Source organism: Hydra vulgaris, chromosome 08 (assembly GCF_038396675.1).
Source record: "Hydra vulgaris chromosome 08, alternate assembly HydraT2T_AEP".
NCBI lineage: Eukaryota > Metazoa > Cnidaria > Hydrozoa > Anthoathecata > Hydridae > Hydra > Hydra vulgaris.
The window spans coordinates 43,802,501-43,810,572 of record NC_088927.1 but is presented as its reverse complement, the minus strand read 5'-3'; the positions used below and the strand labels follow the sequence as shown (position 1 = coordinate 43,810,572).

Sequence of the window (8,072 nt, the reverse complement as noted above, 5' to 3'; positions counted from 1 at the left end):
AAAATTGATAATGATTCAAGAGTTGCTGGTTCGAGTGCTGTTAATTTAAATAGAAAAAGCAAAACTTTAATTTTAAACTGTAAGTCTCCTTGTACACAGCATTAAAATATTCAATAAATGACTAAAAACCTCATATTTTATCTTTCCCTAAACAGTGAGAATGTTAAAATCAAAGTTTTCACATTAGTTTTTGCGCATAACAATTTATTTCCTTTATCTCTTTATAGCCATTTGAATAAATTACTAAAAAGAAACGTTTCAGCTTTTATATAACTTCCGCCCCATAGTATTAAGCTAAAACTTGAAATTTGTAAATAATAAAATCACTTGAAATTTGTAAATAAGAAATTTGTTGCGTATGTGCCATGTCTTGCAGATAATCTAAAAAAACAATTATGATCCAAAAGTTTATATTCTTCCACGAACAAAAAATATAACTCCTTTTACAACATATCAACACATTAAAACATTCAACTTTTGACCAATTAAGCCATGATTCTTGGTTATTTAACTGCATATTTTAGTGTAGACTGAACCAAACGTAAAAATATTTTAGTCTACACGACATTAGTTTTAATAGTCGCGCGAACAATTCGTGTTGAAAGATTTTTGGCCAAAAATTAACACCGTGTACGTTTAGAAAAATTACTTATTTAATTACTAGGAAATTCTTTGGTTTTTTAATACTAAACATACTTAATTATTAAATTATAAAGAACTCGTTGTTTTTATAGATATAAAAAAAATATGTAATCATTTTTTATTATTTTTAAAAAACGTTTTGAGGAAGCAGAGCACAACCACAGTTTCATCGGCCAGACGACTTATTACTTATGTTGCAAAAAGACCGATCGCAGAAAAAGTTTCAAAGTTTACAATGTTTAATAGTCGTTAAAAAACTGTAAACTTTTTGCAAATAATCACTGCGTGTTTCTCCATTTTCAAACAACAGCTTTCCTTTCGAACTTTCATCGACAGCCCCTCACATCGAATTGGTATGCAATTGGTATTACGCAAAAGGTTTGCAAATTTGCTATTTGATCATGACAAAGTCAATATCATATTTAACTAGAAAAAAGATGCAAACTTTCTGAGTATATAGATTATGGAGCAGATTTTCTTCTATCGGAGTTACCAACGCTAAGAGATCTTCTTTGATATGGTATTAAAAGAAACAATAAAAACGAACAAGAAAAAAACAGTAAAAACTATAAAAATTATCTGATAAAATACTTAATTTACTCAAAGTTGATTGATAAATAAATCCATGCAATTGCTTTATTTGTATATCCTGTCACACATATCGAAAAACAGTAATATAAAATTACTGCGAGATTGGTGGATGATTGAAATGCAGCCAACCTGGTTGCTAGAGCAAAAGGAAGCTTAAAAGATAAAGAAATTTAAGACTAAACTTGAGAAATTGTTTGATATACTGAATGGTAATTGCCAAATATTTACTTGTAAGGACAATTGCACGTAAGTAAAGATTCCTAAGAAAGAATTAGTTTTTAGCTAAAATAGGGACTACCGGTACACATGAAATCGGATTAGCAGACTTAAAAGAAAACAAAAAGCTACATAAAATTGGAGAAAAGATATTGAAGTAAGATTTTTTTAAATAGTTATGTTTTTAATTAGTTATTAGATAATAAATCAAAGTTAATTAAATTCCTTTGTAATATTAATTTTAGTTACATTACAAATATCTTCCTGCTTCAACGTAAAACTAACAAATTTGTAATTAAATTCGAATAAATTTAACATACGACCATTTGTGTATTACCTATGTTAACACATAACAGATAAAAAATATATTATTAAAACTACTTGGACCTTAAGTATTTTACAAAACATTTTTTAATGAAGTTCAATTATTTTATCTATAGTTAAAAAAAAGCGTCTTAAGAACAAATAAATAGAAGTCAGAAGAAAAGTTTGAATTTGAATTTGGCGAAACAGAGGGTTTATTACGAAACTATTTAGTAACGAATGTTGCATAAAAAACAGCAATACAAAACTCAATCAAATGTGTTGACAAAATGAAGTTAAGGAAAGTTTAGAAGGAAAAGAAACTATGAAAGTATTTCTAACATAGCTTTCGCAAGAATACAGTATGATACTGACTTATGGGAAACAGCTATAATTGCAACGGCAGCTTGTTTGGAAGCAGGAATAATTAAAGAAGACGAAATACCAAGTTAGTTATTGGTCACAACAAATTCAAGCGAGCTCAGAAAAGGTATGCAGCCTCTTTTCGTAGAGTTTGACACTCAATGCAGGACTAGCATTACTGATTATGTTTTTTTTTTGACGGCAGAATTGATAATACAAAAGTTCAATTAATACTTGAAAGTTCTACTAAATATTAACCTGCTACAATCAAAGAAGAACATTATACAGTATGTCAAGAGCCCGGTGGTTGGTATCTTTTCCATTTCACACCTTAAAAAGTTTAAAAACATACAAAACGCGCTGAAATAATTGCTCAGAATATATATGAATTTTTAAAATATAATGGTACCAATAAAGGTAATAGAAGGTGATTCTACAAGTGTAAACATAGGTTAAGTAGAGGAATGCATTTACTGTAAGTAAAATTAAAAAGAAAGCTAAACTGGTTGGTTTGCGCACTCCAGACAAATGAACTTTGTCTGCCACATCTGATACCATAATGGAGAGACTCTACGCAGCAACAAATGGAGAGGCAGTATTGGAAAATTATTAAACGAAATGTAAATTAACCCTGAAAAAACTGATTTTGAAAATCCTCTTATTACTCTAAAGTATGAGTGAATCAAAAATTTATCCTCCAATCAGTTTTATGGGTATAAACTAGTCTCTACCACTAGAAGTGGAAATATACCTGCAGACTTGACTTTACTTGAAATTGGACCAGTTAATCATTCCGGATAGTTGACAACTGACAACAGAGCTTGCAGAGTTTGGGTCTCAAACCATGAGAATTTAAAAAACTTTAAATTAATAATTGAGTTTGTTGTGGGAGAGTACATGGCTTAAAAATTAATTAAATGTTTAATATTTAAGTCGCACGCAGATTTACTGAAGAACTGAGACACATTCTTTACCAGCTTAACCTTCTAAAACATCAATCAAGTGAACTAGTTGCATTTGTTATGTTAATAGTTCGACGTTCAACGTGGTACGCTTTCTCTGAATCCATGCTCTGCTCAGAGAATGTAGAGGAAAGAAAGAACGGTATAGAGTTAATCGACGAAAAACTTGTCTGATAAAAATGTGAGAGCTAGAATAACTTCATAAATAAAACCTGATTCAAAAACACTAATACAACTACTCAACTGGTTTATCTCTTATGAGATAGTCCAGTTGATGTCCACTAATTGGTCAAAGAAAGATTTGATCTTCATGACAAAAATAAAAAAAAGTGTAAATTAGTGATAAAAAAAATGAGTAAAAAAAAAGTTCAAGCCGTCAAAAATATGCAACCACAAACAAAAACTTGCTAATCTCCAAAAAAATTTTCCGCAAACTTAAATAAGTCCTAAATCCTAAATTATGATTTAGGATTCATTTAATTTTGCGGAAAAGCTACTGGGAATTATGATCATCATAATTTCGGTAGCTTAAGCAGCTGAGTGCAAAGTGCAATTAATGAAATAATTGCAACTTCTCATATTGAAACTTTTTTTTTTCGTGACAAATTTGTAATAAAAAAAAATTAGTACTAATATTTTGTGTACTGTTATAAGTTAAAAAAACAAACAATATTAAAGTTTTTTTTTAAATTTAAAAAGTGTAAACTTAGATGTAACTTAACGTTAAAAAAATCCATATTTTAAATACAAGTACAGTTACGGTTTACTTGGTTATACTTGATAAATTTAAAAGCTTAAAAAAACAAACTTTTTCAAATGAAGCTCAAAACCAATTTAATTATAATAAAGCTATCAAATTTCTTAACAAATTAATTAAAGGGCTTAGTCTCTATTTGTAGCCTATTTAAGGGGTTATTTATAACTGTTTTACCGAAACTAGGCAGCGCATACTAAAAAATTGTTTTTTGCTATTCTTTTCAATATATTTTTATATTTTTTATTTTGTTTTCGTGAAATATCTTTATTGGTATTATTTGTTAATTATATTAATTGGTTTTTTCTTTTTTCTTTTAGAAGTTTTAAAATTTATATTATTTATGTAACTTTTTAAATTATTATTTTTAACTTTTACTACTATACCAGGATATATACTATATATAACGGGTGAGGAGAAATTAGTTACACAAAAATTAACTTAGTTTTGCTTGAAATCCATGATATTTTATTTCAACATTCGAATATAATTTGTATTTTTAAATATTCTAGTTTTATTTTAAAAAAAATATTCAAAAAAAGGTTAAATGGCAAAGAAAGAGCAGTTCTTTAAAATAATGTCAAAAATTGATTTGTAAAAAATCCAAAAGCTGCCAAAGCCGCCCAGCAAACATGACAACGTTGAATCAACGTTGAAAACTGGTCGCAAAAGATGTTGCGGAAACGTTGACAAAGTAATCGATTTTGCAAAGATATGTAACGTTGTTTAATAGACGTTGATTAAACGTTATTGCGTAACGTTGAAAAAACGTTACTAAATGACGTTACAAAAGCGTCGCAACTAAACGTTGAAAAAGCGTTACATAAAAAGCGTTGTATAAACGTCGCAACTTAACGTTAAAAAAACGTTACTTAAAAAGCGTTGCATAAACGCTGTTAAAGCAGTCTATTTTGCAAGGATTTGTAACGTTGTTAGTAAAACGTCGATTTAACGTGACTCAAAGACGTCGAGTAAAGGTTGAAATATAACTTTAAATCAACGCTTAAATGCGCTGTATAAAATATCGCAAAATATTATTAAACGTAATTAAACGTGGCTATAATATAAATTGAATTGGCAAATAAAACTAAATTGTAATTTGAACTCTGCCCTCGCAATATTTCCAAAATCAATTTTTAATACAAACAGTTATATACAATGATAAATATAAAAAAGCTTAAAATATACAATTTATAGATATATATATATACAAAAATATAAATATTTTCTTTAAAATTTATGTGTGTGAGTGTTTGCATATATATTTATGCAATATATAAAAATACAATTAACAGGATATCGTATCGATAGGCCAGGATATCATTGAGATACAGAATCTAAATCAAAAAACAAAACTTATACCACTAGTAGTCTGCAAGCAAATGTAAAAAAAAAAATGTTATTAAATTAAAATAATTATTATTCAATTTAAAAAGTAAAAATAAATATATATAAATATATATATATATATATATATATATATATATATATATATATATATATATATAACTTATTTATATATATAATTTATAATTATAGGTTCAGATGTCACTCCATTGACTAGTTTTTAACTATATGAGTGACACCTAACCTTATTTATGTGAGTTTATAAACATTATTGTAAATTTTCATATTTTATGGTTAAATAAATGGATTATTATTATTATATATAAAATATATAGATAAATAAATTACATAAATAAATATATGTATAAATTATATATATATATATATATAAATTATATATATATATTTATAAATTATATATATATATAAATTATATATATATATATATATATATATATATATATATATATATTATATATATATATAAATTATATATCTATATAAATTATATATATATGTATAAATTATATATATGAATTATATATATATGTAAATTATATATATGTATAAATTATATATATATATATATATAAATTATATATATATATATATATATAAATTATATATATAGATATATAAATTATATATATATATATATATATATATATATATATATATATATATATATATATATATATATATATATATATATATATATATATATATACATAATTATTTATTTATTATACAGTAAACTCCCGGTTATTCGAAATGGCACTTATTAAAATTTTCTGCTTATTCGAAGCAATTTTCATTTCCTGTGAATTTTCTTTAACAAACTCATGCAAATGCTGTTATGCAGAAATGCAGTTATTCGAGCCTGAAGTTGTTCGAAATTTCGGTTATTCGAAACAATTTTTGCTCCCCTTGAAAATAAAAAAACACATTTAAGGAACAAAAAAAAATTAAAAAAAGGACTATATTTTCAATGAATTGTAAAATATTTATTATTTTACAAGGATAAAACTTAAGTAGCACCAAATTCCAAGGGTCTTTTTCTTTTTTACTTTCTACTTTTATTAAAACTTGAAAGAAACTTAAAGTAGGTCATTTTAAAGAGCATATTTAGTTATTCGAGTTTTGGGTTATTCGAAATAAATTCTTATACCTCTTGGAGGTTCGAATAACCCTGAGTTTATACTATATATATATATATATATATATATATATATATATATATATATATATATATATATATATATATATATATATATATATATATATATATATATATATATATATATATATGTATATATATATATATATATATATATGTATATATATATATATATATATGTATTATATATATATATATATATATATATATATATATATATATATATATATATATATATATATATATATATATGTGTGTGTGTGTGTGTGTGTATCTACAGTCACAGGCAAATTTAAGTAACATTATTGATAAAATCAAAACTCAAACAATAAAAACAAAATTATTTACGTCAGAATCTATATAACTGCAAAAGTTTTATGTTTTTTTTTTTAATTTGATTCCAGAGAGAAAAAAAAACATTTTTAACTCTTTTTAACTCAATGCAAAAGTAACTCTATTAAATGAACTTTGCTAACTAACAGTTTTTCTGTCTAAAATAAATGTGACAAAAGTAAGAAACATCTCCATTTTTCTTATGAAATATAATGCTTTGTCAATAACTATTTACTTAAAAGTATTAAAATCAAAAATAATTTGTTGAAGTTATTAACAATAAGCATTTTAAACTATATTTTTTGGAATTTATTTTTAGAAAAAGTTAAAATAATAATGGTTTATCATCAAAATTATTCATTGGACATCAGATCTCGGGTCACTTTTGATCAAAAAAAGGGCTAACCTACAAGCAATGTGATAAAAAATATCAAATATCAGTAGGTGGTGTTAGGAAGATGTGTATAAAGTATGAAACAACTGGTTCTGTTGAAAATCAGAAAAGACTTGGTCGCCCCATTAAGACTTAAACAATAACCGATATCCTAATTGCACTAATAAAAAAAAAAAAATTCAACAATAACCTAAAGGCAGATTGTTGAAAATCTTAAATTAAATGTTTTCAATCGAACTGTACAGAGAAGACTTAATTTAAGTGGTTTAATAATTTAGGTGATTTAAATAAACCTTCTCCAGAAAAGTAAACCTCTCATTAGTCCTATAAACAAAACAAAACTTTTAGCATTGGCAAAACTGCATATTAACAAGTGTGAGGCATTTTGGAACTTAGTGTTATGGTCTGATAAGAATAAATGTCAAATACTTGGCTTAAAAAACGACAAAGAGTTTGGCGCAGACCTTGTGATGCACACTTAGATAGAAATCTTACAAAAACAGTCTAGCATGGAGGTGGCTCGCCTATGGCTCGGGAATGTTTTGATTGAAATAGTGTGGGACGACTGGTGAATGTTGAATATATAATGACAGGGAAGTTGTATGTTGATTGGCTTTCCAAAAATTTATGTCAATCCGTTTAAGAATTGATCGCAAATTTTTTTTCACCCTGACAACGACCCTAAACACACATTCAAAACGGCACAACAGTTCCTAAAAAAAAGTAAAGCTGACATCCTTAAATGGCCGCCACAAAGCCAGGACCTTAACCCTGTTGAAAATATATATGGGCAATTTTGAAATCTAAAATAATTGTAAGATAACTCATTTCATTTAATAGAGTTACTTTTACAATGAGTTAAAAAAAATTATAAATACTTTTTTTCTTTGTTTACAATTTTAAAAAAACATAAAATTTTTGCAGTTATGTAGATTCCAATGTAAATAATTTTGTTTTCATTGTTAGAGTTCTGAATTTATCAACCATGTT

At 25.7% G+C, this 8,072-nt stretch overlaps 1 long non-coding RNA gene across 1 annotated transcript in view; it reads right to left on the bottom strand.

Annotated features, from left to right (window-relative positions):
* Positions 1-5,044: 5,044 nt before the first annotated feature.
* The window catches only part of LOC136083872 (uncharacterized), a 3,562-nt gene continuing 534 nt past the window's right edge, over positions 5,045-8,072 (bottom strand). The window contains exon 3 of the long non-coding RNA XR_010640170.1: positions 5,045-5,168. This is a non-coding gene — a long non-coding RNA (uncharacterized LOC136083872). The remainder of the gene's footprint in view (positions 5,169-8,072) is intronic.